The sequence below is a fragment of the Amia ocellicauda genome, chromosome 5 (genome assembly GCF_036373705.1).
Source record: "Amia ocellicauda isolate fAmiCal2 chromosome 5, fAmiCal2.hap1, whole genome shotgun sequence".
NCBI classification, from domain to species: Eukaryota; Metazoa; Chordata; class Actinopteri; order Amiiformes; family Amiidae; genus Amia; species Amia ocellicauda.
In genome coordinates, this window is record NC_089854.1 from 25370780 (window position 1) to 25384419 (window position 13640).

Consider the following 13640-nt stretch of genomic DNA (forward strand, 5'->3'; position numbering starts at 1 on the left):
TGTTTCCAGCTTTCATCCTCTTCCATGTTTGACATCACTTAATGGTTAAGCTTCCATAAAATGTTTCTTATGGATCTTTGGCTTCTAATATTTTCAGAAGATGAAACGGAACAGCTGTCTAAATATTGAGCTTGCTTTCTTTGCGTATGCACTCTATGAGAAACAGACAGAGAATGAGGCACTAACAGTTTATTCTGGAAAATAATAATATATATCAAAATAAAAAAACGTTTACACAACTTTCACTAAAGCTCTGACTTAAGAAGAAAGCAAACAGTTGTTAAATTAGATTTAAGAATGTTACATGTAAGCATCGCTCTGAAACAGAGAGATATTCATCTCTTTAAAAAATTTAGTCATAAACACTGGGATTCCCAGTAAAGTAAGCATTGATGTGCATTACTTGTATTGCTTTTTTTTTTTTTTTTTTAAATCAATAACCAAGCAAAATAAAGTAAAAATAAATGAATTGGCAAAATATATCTCAGCTACCATACTCTAAGGTGAGTGTAAATAATAACCTAGGGGGATGTTCAAGATAAAAAGGAAATACTAACAGATAAATTGCCAGAGGTCAAGGGCTTGTATCTCATTCTATTGATGGAGTCCTAAATGTTCTACTTCCCAGAAAGGGTTAATAAAATAATCAAAAAAAGACCATCCAAAGTTTAAAATGCTGCCACACATGTACAATTGACCCCAAAATCAAGAGTTCTCCTGCCTCTTCTACACATTTATGGTTTTAATTTGATTAATCGAGTTGTGTACGGATGCACATGAAAGCAGTTAAAAATGAGAATGTGCATACACCCATTATACACGATTTCTTATTTAAAGTCAGGATCAGAGAGCGAGACCATTTTGTTTATATTGCAAGGCGGTTAGGTAAATGATCAATTTCAAAAGCGAAACAAAGGCAGGCTATCTATCCTGTCCCCAGTGTGTCCCCTACAACACTTCACTCTGTACAGTTACCCTGCACCAGGCCTTCTGCCCTGTTGCTGCTCATTTGCCAGACTAGGGGCAGAAAACACAACACAAAACAACATACCCAAAGTCCACCCTGGCGTGTTATGTAAGTGCAGCGAAAGGATTTAATAAAAAGTTCAAAAACATTCCCTCTTCCTTTGGTGTGTGCATGTTTAGGAAAGAGGGATACCAGCTCACACTCTGTAGACTGGTAATTAGAACCACTTGGCAGAGTTATCTGTGCCCTGTAACAGTCCACAGATCAAACAACTAAGGGAAATACCACACACACTCCCCCACCCCCCCCCAACACACACACATATATATATATATATATATATATATATATCAGGTGACTGATTCCAGAATAGTCAGAGAGGACAGATTGCTTTTTTTGTTATTTGTTGCACTTTTAATTATAAATGCATCGCAGTGGTGATGTGTTTATTTTCCTGCTGCTTGTTATCTGTATGATTTCAGTGCTGGAGAAAGATGAGGAAAAATGGCACGAGTTACTACAGGAGTTGTGTCAAAAAGAACCTCGACTCCCCCCGTGCAGAACACACCAGCTTTGAAATGAACACTGCCATAAATTAACAGGCAACTTTACCATTTTGAATCTTGCAGCATACAAACACAGAGGGAGCATAACTCGAAGGATAAGGGTTTCTTTGAAGTATGTTTTATACATGAGGACAACTTCTATCCAATAGGTTTTCTCCGGGGCTGCTTAACTACTCAGCAGCTGAACGCTTATGCTGGGAGAGCCATGCGAAGAAACAAGGAGATATAACTCCTGACGATTATGCAGTTTTCTTCTCCCTTATACAAGCGTGAAGGTCTGCAGAGATTAGCCAATTGATAAATGAGTGGCAATTTTTGATTTTGCAGACTTCAGGAAACAACGATTTGTGATTCCATATTACTGGGATGGTAGCAGTGTCAAAAAAAGGAAAAAAGGGTATCGTTGAAGTGTAAAACGGCAGAGCAGCACCTACAAATTTCACAATAATAAAATACAGAAAACAAAAAACTAAAAGTATGTACAAGTATGTAAAAGGATAACGGAATCACGCAAACAAGAGTAATCAGCTGGAAACCGATTAGGACTAAAGCTATGGCACCTGAGAGCAGCCCGTGGGACGCAGTGTAATCAGATATTCCCACAAATTGTCATCTTCTCTAGAATGGCTTAACAACCAGACAGCAACACAAGCCTGCCCCCCTGCAACACACCCCCTGGAAATCTAAAAAGTCCATCTAATGTGATCAAACAGAAAAGAAAAGGACAAGTAATTTGTCGTTTCCCCCCTCCTGACACGCTGCCATGTTAATGACCTCTCTTCCTGTGGGCACTTCCTGGCCTCCAATGTGTCCACCAAGCTGTGAACCCTGGCAAAGGAACCGAGCTCAGCGGTGTGAGGAGCCGAGGCAGCAGGCAGGGCAGCCAGCTAAGCAGAACTGATGGGGCTGCGGTCGCCTCCCATCTCCCATCTTCCTCTTCCCCGTCTGGACGTCCCCTTTTACATATGTGCAAGCCTGTTCTTGCTCCCCTCTTCTTTGCATCTCTGAGGGTGACGCCGAGACATCAGGGATGCTAATGCCATCGTTCAGCTCACTCCCCGACAACCCTCAAAGGGAAGGAAGGCCCTAGTAATAGCCCGCTTTTGGGTTACTGAAGCATGGTCACTCCCAGCAACAGGCTTTGAAAGGCCATGATCTTCACCAGGACATTGCCCCCATCTGCTTCCCTGCCTGCTAAAGCGAGAGCTCTGTGTGCTGTCCCCATTATTGTCACTAATGTGTTTATTTCAATATTTATAAAAAGGAAACCCATGATTCCATACTCCCAAAATGTCCAGTTGGACGAGCACAATCCCTCTACACACACAACAATGGAATACAATGGGAATCTGATAGATATCTGTCCAGCTGCTTTATAGATGCTCATTGGAGCCACTGTATGAGACTGCATAAAGGAATGAAGGCTGCAACCAAGCCTGACACCGTGGTGACACAACCAGATATCTCAGTAGTGCACAAACTCAACATGGGCCAATCTGCCATTTTTCCACTGCACCATTCTTAATAATTCATTTTTTTCTCCAAACTAAGGAAATGTGTTTTCATTTAGGAATACTCGAGCTGTTATTCATTTGCAGGTCTGGAGACAGATAGTTCCAAAACCACACTACGTAAGACATGACTTTGTATGAAGTGATTTTCTCTGTCTCTCTCTTTTTAATTTTGTTATTTTGTTTTTTTTTGGGTCTTTTTCCAAGATGAATGTGGGTGGGAATTGACTTGCCCTACCCCTTCTGTGACCTAAAAAGAAAACGACAATGTAAGACTCCTGGAGAGATGTAGAAGATATTCAGTAATTAATTTAGTTTAATACATACTGGAAATTAAACTACACATATTTATCAAGGAATCAAATGGAGATGCAGTGAGAGATTTACATACCCCCTTGTGCTCTTGGCTATAGCTGGCACTAGGTTTTATTGGAGAATGCTGCACGACTAAAGACGGGCTCATGGACCACGTCAAAAGCCTTTCTTTGTTACAGCAAGCCAAGGGGGTGCTTGAGTGAACTCGCCAGGATAGAAAATCACAATGAGCCACCAAATGGCCAGGCCTTGCAGACAGGAGATCAGCAACATATACAGCACACACTGAGAGGGGAGATGATGCAGGTGCAGAAGCCAGGTGTACCTGTTTCTGTGTGGGTCACACGGTGAAACTCAAGTGCAGATAGGGAGAAATATGAGCAAAAACTGATTGAGTCAATTGCTCTATTTGTATTCTTTGTTTTAAAGGGATTACGGATGCATTTATGTTCTAAACAGAAGAGCAGCTTCTAAAGTACCATGGGAGTTAACCAAGAACATCAGTTCTTTTGTTATTTTAGCAACTCAGAAAAGATTTAAGATGAAGGAAAAAAAAGCCTGCAAAGACACAAACATAGAGCAAAACAAATTAGAGCAGACATAATTGCCTGCCATGTGAAAAAAAAAGTAAAGATTTATGGCATCTTAACTGAGACAGTTAACACAGATACATCCCGTAAGAGAATTTAAAGCAATGTGAGGAGAAATTTGCTGTATATCAGCTGGCACCTCAGAAAAGCCTCTGGGGCAGACTGACGCAAATGTCTAAAATGAGAAGCAATATATCTTTCTGTAGCACATTACAGTATTTAGCTTTATGTCTGGTTTATCAGCAAGGAATGCCTTGGTCTTAGTTCAGACAGAGATGGCAGGAGGCAGGGGGGTTACACACACAAAAAAAACAGACTGTGGTCTCCTTTTAGGCTGCTGTCAGTAATCTGCCTGAATTTACCTTTGCATCTATAAAGAACATTGAGAAGGGATAACACAGTTTCAATAAAAAGCACAGAGCAGTTCCCAGAGCTAGCGATTCTGTATATTTAGCTGAGCAGTTGGTTTTGCCCTGCTGTGTGTTAGTACGATGTAGATTTAAAAGTTCAGAGATATGGCTTAGTTCCAAGGTATATTAACAGGACTGAACTTATAAAAACAACTCGCAGTGGATTGACTCAGCTGAAGACTGCATTAGAGCACGATTGTTTTCAATTTCTTATTTTTAAATGTGGTGGTTTTTTTTACAATTCCGCCTACCGTTTTATTTTACTATGAATTAAATCTTTATAGTCACTGTACTAATGCATCAATAAATAAAGGGCACATTGGTGTTGTGCTTTCCACTTTAGGTAGGCTCAAGATTACTTATACAGCCCTCAAGAGTTAAATTGGCTAACTGTGTGAAGTAAGTAAAGGGACAAATATTAAGTCATCAGTGATGTAAACAATGGCAACCTTTGTAGAGAACAAAATATCAAAGGCAGATAATAACCACAGCATATGAGGATTGTTCAGATGGGACAGCTATAAACGTTGCTTTGAAAAACTGTACAAAGAGGATATTTTTTAAATGTATTTATTTGCCAGACCATTTAAAAAAATATATTATTCTACTCAGCACTCACTCGAGTTCTGTGGAGAAATCCAAAATAACTGGCTTCAATCTTGAATTCAATTCCTAGATAGCATCTCTTAGAAATAATTCACAGACAACCTGTTTTCACTATACTCTGGGATGAAGTGAAAGTGGGGATCACATCTTCAGTACAGCTTAATTGTCTTTCTGACCGATCTGTCAAAAGAGGGGGGATTGGGGGGGAACATGAAGGGAGATGCATTGCGTTTGCTAGAGGTAAACACTGGGTAAGCATCGTTAAGGCCACAGCAGATGTTACGACAGTGCTAGGACTGCACTCTCAAAAACATGGCCACCAACTGCTTACATAGTTTGCATTCTACTGTGACACATTTGAGCCGAATTCTAACCAGTTACATTTGAAGTTCCTTGGTTTTAAATTAGCGCTCCTTTCAACACTTCAAATCAAGTCTTTATGCTTTGTATTATACCGAGACTGCATGAAAAAAAATAAAGGCAGAGAGATGCACATACAGAAGAGGATCAGGGATTTACCAAAAAAAAAAAAAAAAAAAAAGGGGGTGTAAGACACACCCAATGACATTTACAATATTCCAAGTAGGTACTGGTTCAATACCCTGCAGCAAGACGCACAATACCTCATACCATTAATGGTTTTAATCTACTAATTACTATGGAAAATTACCTGGCCTGTAGCTGTTTTTTATTTTGCTTTCACTATCCTGGCCTTCCCTGCCAAGAACAATCAGACACAGTCTGCTTTAATCCCATGTTCAGCTCTAGTGCATGGGACAATCGCAACACAATGGAAGTGGGCACACACATTACAACACAAACAATTTACCATCTCACCATGAATCCCCTGAAATGCACCCTGAACTCTATTGTACGCATGTTTTCGACTCCAGCTGGGATACGGTGTTGCAGATTGTGTTCACCCATTTCATACAGTATGTCCTGTCCAGACCCTGTACTGAATGAAGTGGTTATCTCAAATGGACTGATGGATGGATGTTGGATCTAGCAGTTCAGTGATACTAAGACTAAGCCGTCCCCTACAGAACAAATGCATATTTGTAAAATATGGTAGAAATGTGTGATCTTTATATTTTTCATATGCCTTTAAAAAAAAAAAAAGTGGGATATATTTTAAATATGTTTAAGTCTGTAATCCATATGTTTATTTTATATGTCATCATGCTCTTTAAATAGTTATATATAGTACTACAGTAAAATAAGAACTCCACACTAGTGTGACTCTTTCGGGTCAACGTGGGAAAAGGAACTGGAAGGTAATTTTAATCTCATCTTGTAGATAAAATAGGTAGCACAATGTGTTGTAATTAGGACAAAAGGGTGAAAAAAGCACTATTAGGTGTTGGAAGAATGTGATGGGTTGTGTTATGATACACAGGCCAATATCCTCCAAATTCAAATGAAAACATGTCTGAAAGACACTACAATTTAAATAACACCTAAACACTGCTTAAAAGGGACTTCCAATTCAGTTAGGAGTAGCCAGCAATACATCAATACTTCTCTAATAGTAGCTGTAATATACAACATTTCTTGTGGCTCCAGGTCTTAGTAATTTATTAATTTTGGCGTGACTCTCCTTTCCCAAAGTTACATGTTATAAAAGGCATGAAAGTGAGACATCCCGCATGTTAATTACTCAGAATACCTTTTGATTCACACATGAAAAATGTGGAAGAGGTCCAAAGTTAAAATGTAAAGCCTGCAAAAGCAACTCCTACAAAACAAAAGAAAGCCTGATTATAAGGAACCACAGAATAGCTGGGGGAGGAAGATAAAAATGCAGAAAGTCAGCAATAGGGCTAAGTAGGCAATACTTCCTGAAGAGAAACAGGGAAACGCGAGAATCTGAGATGTACGGAATCAGAAGTAAGATTACATGTGAGCCAGCTTTCTCCTGATGAAATGTAATAATACACAATAAAAATAGTTACCAGAAAATACTTTAAAGTCAGGACCTATATTCACTTCCATGATGAAAGATTGAAAAAATACATATATATTATTATTCACTGCTATTGATCATTCTTGAAGAGCTGTGTGTGCAGGGACAGAAACAAGCTGAAAAGACCTGACAAGCAATTTGGATATCGCTAATGAGGAATCAAGAGAGAAGAGTTTTCCATATAGTTCTTTGGTTCTCTAAAGTAAACATCCATTGAAACAGCTATCAATATAGATAGAAAGGAAGACATCAGGATAAGCACCATATTGGTGTGGGATAACTGATGCCCAGAGAGAGTGGGATGAGGGAAGGAGAGCTCAGGGTCCTAAAGTTGTACTGATGTTCAGTCGGAGATACCAGGGCCCACTGTCTCAGAGGAGGATTAATTAAATGACTGGATGTCCCAAAAAGAACGAAAAGTCAAGCAGATTATATTACCCTACATTTTAAAAACATGTTTAGTTCATAGTCCCATTATGGAGTAACCCCCTGCACGCACCGCCAAACACACACACACATTGTTTTTTTAATCTTCCTCTGTAGTTTTGCTGGTGGACCGTCCTGGGCATGGACATCAAAGGGCTGCAGCAGGATAAAATAGGAGAAACTAAGAAAAACAACGAAACAAAACCAAAATTAAAAAAGAAACAGACACTGTGTGACTGTGGGTCCCATGCTCATTATATAACAATATTGAAAAGCAGTAGTAATAATAAAAGCTTTCAAGTAATTATTATTAGTAATACTATTGCTATTACTATCATCAACTTCCTGAGAAAACAATGCATTGAATGGGATAAACAGCATTTCAGCCATACAAAAGATCCTATTTGAAGAGCCGCCGTGCTGAAGGGTGTGTTGGAGGGGAAATCAAAGGCCGGCTAGGATGGGAAACATTCTTTCCATTACATGACACAAAGTGATTAAGATTCTGTGAGCCTGTTGTTGGCTTGATGCTAAAAAATTTATAGGAAAGGCAGGCATGAAAAGAAGAAAGCCATGAGCCCACCGCAGAAACTGCTGTGAGGCTCCGAATGCAAAGGCTAGACGGGACTCGAGGAGCGACACGAACAAAACAACAGGAAAAGCAGGCACATAAAGGGAGGACTAGACACGTCTTTTGTAATACATGACGTTTTAAATGGTTTGTCCGGTGAAACACTGAATACCAGTGACTGAGATAAGTACAAAGCTTAAAAACCAGTGCTGGTTTTTCATTTTACTACCCCCCCTAAAAAACAAAAACCTAATACGTAAAAAAAAAAAAAAAACAATCATAGTGGGGAAGATCGCTATTAGGCCTGAGAGTCCCTCTTATGGGTTGGCACAGTGAGTCTCTTGGCATTTTATTCTACCCTTTACCTTGTTAATTAAGTCACCAGCAATGCCGGTACAAATTACTGCTATGGTAACCATTATTGACCAAAAAAAATAAATCTAACCACTGCACACCATCATACAGCTGGTAGTGCTGGCCTGACAACGAGACTAGACATTCACAGGTAATCATGTTGAGCATCTGCAGTACAACCAACAAGAGGGCCAACTTTAAACCGCGTGGCAAACTAACAAAATAAATGCACTTGCCCATCAGAGTAAGAGTGGGTGTGTATCACACTTTAGTAATGAACACAGCTGGAGAACATACAAGCTGTAATTGCTGTCGAACCCTAAGTTAAACCTCCTGCAGATTCACATCTTTTCACAGTGCTTTTGATGCATGGCTCCCTTTTCAAAACAGAGTCAGGGCTCGTAAGGTCCCGGTGACGCATGGGCAACACTGACGTGAGGAGGAGGGCTCTGAGAGACACCCTTAAACAAGCCTCTGCTCAGGGAATGAATTGCTACCTTCTGAGCAGCGAGTATAATTAAAACCTCAAAGAAGGTCAAAACCATTCGATCTTAATTGTAGGCTACATTCCAAGCTATTAATTTAATACTAATGAACACCCTATAAAGAACTGATGTGGACTGATGTGTTATCCAGAGAGGAAGAGACATATTAGTAGTATAAAAGGGCACACTTCCCATTGGATTAGAGGTTGAACACCCCTTTGTAGCTTAAGTACTGGATTTCCATGAGCAATAAAAAATAAGAGAAACAAAAAAAACCTTTATTAAAACCTCCTATGTGATCATGTTCTTATGCTATCTGAGGCAGTACAATACCTTCTAAGAAATGGAAAAACAGGAAAATGCCCCAAAGCTGTGGAATGAAGATTGATGTCACACTTGTTTTGAAAACATGTTGTGTGGTTAAGTGGTTAAGCCCACTTCAAGTAGTGTAGATTTAGGAGGACACCATTTAAAAACAATACACTTCCTATCCTAACCCCTCGAAATAAAAGGAAGCATTGTTTAAGGGCTTCCCTGCTTATCCGCAGTGATTCTCAGCATTGAGATGGTTTTGTGGAGCTCTGGCGGATTACCAAGCCATTGCTCCCCTGTTTTCCTATCTCCGGAGACATTATTACTCTTGTATTGACAAGGCCGAGATTCCCGTCTTTATGAGACAGCGAGGATTGAAAGGGGAATAGAAACATTATTAAGACTATGCGAGAACAGTGTGTACCGAAACAAAGGCTTTCCGTCAGAAATTAAATCAAATATCTGTAGGATAATGTTAAGTTAGTGGCTTTTTTTTTTTGCCAGTTTATCCCCTAAACTACAGTCTTTCTATCTATGGAGGCCTATTCACTATCAACAACTCATCATCAGTGTCCCCTTTCCTTAAAGACCAGAAAAGGATACGTCTGAAAACAAACATAGCTTTGACGCAACGAGAGGTGATGTATAATGCTTTGTTTTCCAGAATCTGGGATTTGTCCTTTAAGAAACAGTGTGACCTTGTATGTAGGTAAGCCAATGCAGTGAGAGAATCTCAGCATCCACAAGGCCTGCTGACTGCGAAGGACACATGACAGGAGCCCCTCGGCAGGGTTAACGCAACGCAAAGCGCATTTCAGTTTGTTGGATAACTCCCCCAATGCCAGACCAGCCTAAGCCCACCAATATTGCGGCCACATGTGCTTGTAAGTTTATTTTGGTTCTCTTCTTACTCAAGGAATCTCATGAATTAAATAAGGACCTAAATTATTAGCATCTTGTTTTGTCCAGAATGCGCGCAGGAAAAAAAAAAAAAAAAAAACACACATGTACATGCACACATACCCGCACGCACTCACGCACACTCACACACACACACAGGCATGCAGCCACCCCGTGCCCTTAGGTACGAACGGAAAGTTTATTTCTGGGGGTTCTAATCATGTAAATCTTCGCTTTAAACAATAAACTTTCAACTCTATTTCATCTCACACTGGCCAGGACCACATCAAACAAAAGCCGGGGGTCAGGAAGGTTCAGCTGTAGGATTTGGATAATCGCGGGACTCAGAGAGGCTGTCTGATAAGTGCAGGGTCCCTGCCTGGAACGCTAGCCTTATGATTACATTGCTCCACAAATAAACAGCCGCTTTGCTGAGTATCCAGATGAAGATGGTGGTTAAATAGGAAAGGTTTCATTTTTGGGTTAGTTTTACGAATTTAGAGATTAAATGAAGTCTGGCAAAGCCTTCACGTTGAGCATACCTCCGCTGCCTCGGTATTGCTGATCAGTTTGGAAAGCTTCTGTGGGAATACTGAACCGTCAGAGCTGGTTGTTTTGGGTTTTCAATAGCCATAATTTAAAACCTATTGTGTCATGACCCAGCATGCATCTGGGGTTTTAGTTCACTTAATGGATGTCGAAAAGGGGAAATTTCACAGAAACTGAAACACTACTGAAGTTTCTTGATAACTAGGCATTTGAGGAGTTTCATATATAGGCATGTAAAAATCTGATAAAATATTAGGTCATATATTTCACAATGGATAATGATGTAATATGATGGACACCCTTGAACACCAGCTGGGGTCAGTCAGTGTAGGATATCTGAACTATATTAGTAAAATGTACTCGCAGACAGTGGCTGGACCTCTTTTAAATAATAATAATAATCTGTGTAGCCTCATTTAAAAACATTTTTTTTTATTTTTTTATAAAGCAATGGATGTTCTGAATTTGAAAAAACAAAATGACAGTGGCAAACAGAAAAAAACAACGACCTAATCAATCTGGTGGAGCTGATGAAAAGCAGGCCCGATCGGAGGAAGTGGTTTTTGAAGTGCAGAGCGGAGGGGAAGATTAGAAGAGTGTCACATTTGGAAGTGCATGTCCACACTCGGGGGTTCGGGGGGCCAGCTGGATGGGGCAGATAAGGGTAAATAAAAGAGGCAAGGCCGAGCTCTGATGTCCATCACCAACATCTGGGATTGGCTTCCCGCTCCTGGTACCATTAGGGGGGCCTTTACTCTTGCTCTCTCTTCCTTCTCCGTCCCGGAGCCATCTCTCATACATCAAGGCGGCCGAGTGCAAGGCCAGACCCCGAAAACATTAAGAAGCCATCAGATAAACAAGTTCTATTCCTGGCAGACGGGATCAAAGCGCCCTGTATTAACCCCATGTGCCATTTGTACCAGGCAAAATCAAAGACAGATGAGGTCCAAATAGGAAAGAATATTACGCTATTACTTTAAAGGCTTGTGATGAGAAGGGACAAACAAGAGTGGGAGTGGGAGGGTTTCTCGGTTTCTGCACGTGAGGTTCCCCTTGGTGAATGGTTCAAAATGAGCAAACCAGAATGTTTTTATTATTACTATTATTATTACTGTTGTTGTTGTTGTTGTTATTACAATTACTGCCACTACACTACATCACATGCCACATTTAAATTATATGTGAAAGCCATCAGGGGTAAAAAAAATAAAACAAAATTGCTTCCTCCTGTAAAGTCAAGAAATCTCTGAGACTACCCAGATTTATATATATATATATATACAGAAATGTTATGATCAAAAATCTGCCACATCAACAGAAAGCAGAATAATAATAACCGTTGTCCTTCCAGGACTATGCCTGGGAGCTCTTAGGATTCTGTAATAATGTGTTGGTTGCTACTGAATTCCTTCTAATTACCTGCAAACCACAGACTCTTACTCTCCACTAATGATAATCCAAAATGTCCGTTCTGTCCTCTGAAGGAAAGAGATGGGTATTTCCTATCTGTGGTGGATTTACCGTGTTATTAATTATACACACAATACTCTCATTTGATTGTGGTTTCAGAGGTACCCTTGGGTGGGGTTGTTCAAAATCTAAAGCAGGGTCAGAAAAATGTACTTCATGTAAAATAATGACTGCTTTACTTTTGATTTGTCACATGATGTTGAAAAACATGTACGGTGAAATAAAAAAATAAAAGACATAAAAGAAGCTCACACTGAAGATCGTAAATGACATTTTATGTATGTAGAATTCATACGGCATGAGCTGACAGGAAGACGGAAAGTGACGTGCCCTCTCTGACTGTAGACCGCCCTAGACTTCACCCAAAGTGTGAAAGGTCGCCGTCACCAGACATAAGCTTTCATTTTAAACATGCTGTACTTTGGACTGCAAGGTTCTTTGCAACGTTGAGCCAGGGAAAACACATGAATTATTAATACTGGGTAAGAAAACATTTGGGTAAGGCTAGATCCATGATTATTGGCATAGGTTCACATCCAACCCTTCATATGAGATTTGTCTCCAAGTATGGGATTAAATTATGAGTTGGTGAGTTTTTTTCCAAGGGGACAGCAGTGTTTACCCACGATGTGCATTAATAATGAAATATGCTAAACTGTCTTTGATTTGCCATTGGATACTTGCGTCATTTTGCTTTAACTTTTATTGGGTGAAGACGATATCTGTACTTATCTCCTGCCAAGACAGTGTCATCTTTTGAAACGAGACAGTGAGAAAATAATCACCACATCTAAAATTGTCCTTTGTAAACGAATAAGATGTCTCATTAATCAACTTCTGTGAGCATGAAACATATTTTCTCTCCAGAGGCATAAAAAAACAATGGGGAGGCGGGGGGATTGCTTGACTAATGTAAAAGAGAAATTAAAAACAAAATAATTACTTTTGTCATGTTTTATAAAAATTAATATAAACGGATAGATGTACAAGCAGAATTTTAAATACAATTATTTGGGGGGGAGTCGAGTGATACCTGTCAGTTCTAAAAAAAAACACAACTGCTTGGGGCTTCATTTGAAAACAAATTTGATAGGGAAAATTCCTGCACTGCCTTAAAATATTCATTTATAATCAAATAATTATCCCAGAATCATCACAAAGCCTCTTGTCCAGACCACCCAGTGAGCAGGAAAACAAGAATGCAGTTGCATGCTCTGGCATTTGTAACATGACAATTGACACTAGCTACAGGTCAACAAACAAATGGTTTCTTTTGCCCACAGACTTTCAGCTTTTCATCCCGCTTTCACATCAAATGGGAAGAGAAGTGAAAGTGAGAGTGTGTGTGTGTGTGTGTGTGTGTGTTAGAATCACGAAGATTTATATAAACAGCTTAATGTTATAACTTAGCAGTGTCCAAACTCCTTTCCACTAAAGGTCAGGCTTTGGTCCAACATCTACACCCCCCCATTCTACACCCTGACTGAAGCATGCACCTTGACAAACAAAATACTTAAGTCTCAAATTACTTAACTAAGCCCTAAATAATGCCAAGACATTTTGTTTGTTCTTTCTTTTCTTTCTAAAAGAAGATAAACAATCTAGAGACTTGTATCATAAATGTATTAATAAGAATTGTTGT

At 39.6% G+C, this 13640-nt stretch overlaps 1 protein-coding gene across 1 annotated transcript in view; it reads right to left on the reverse strand.

Annotated features, from left to right (window-relative positions):
* Positions 1-13640, reverse strand: part of aspscr1 (ASPSCR1 tether for SLC2A4, UBX domain containing) — a 61755-nt gene that overhangs the window by 7125 nt on the left and 40990 nt on the right. The gene's annotated exons all lie outside the window — the stretch shown is intronic.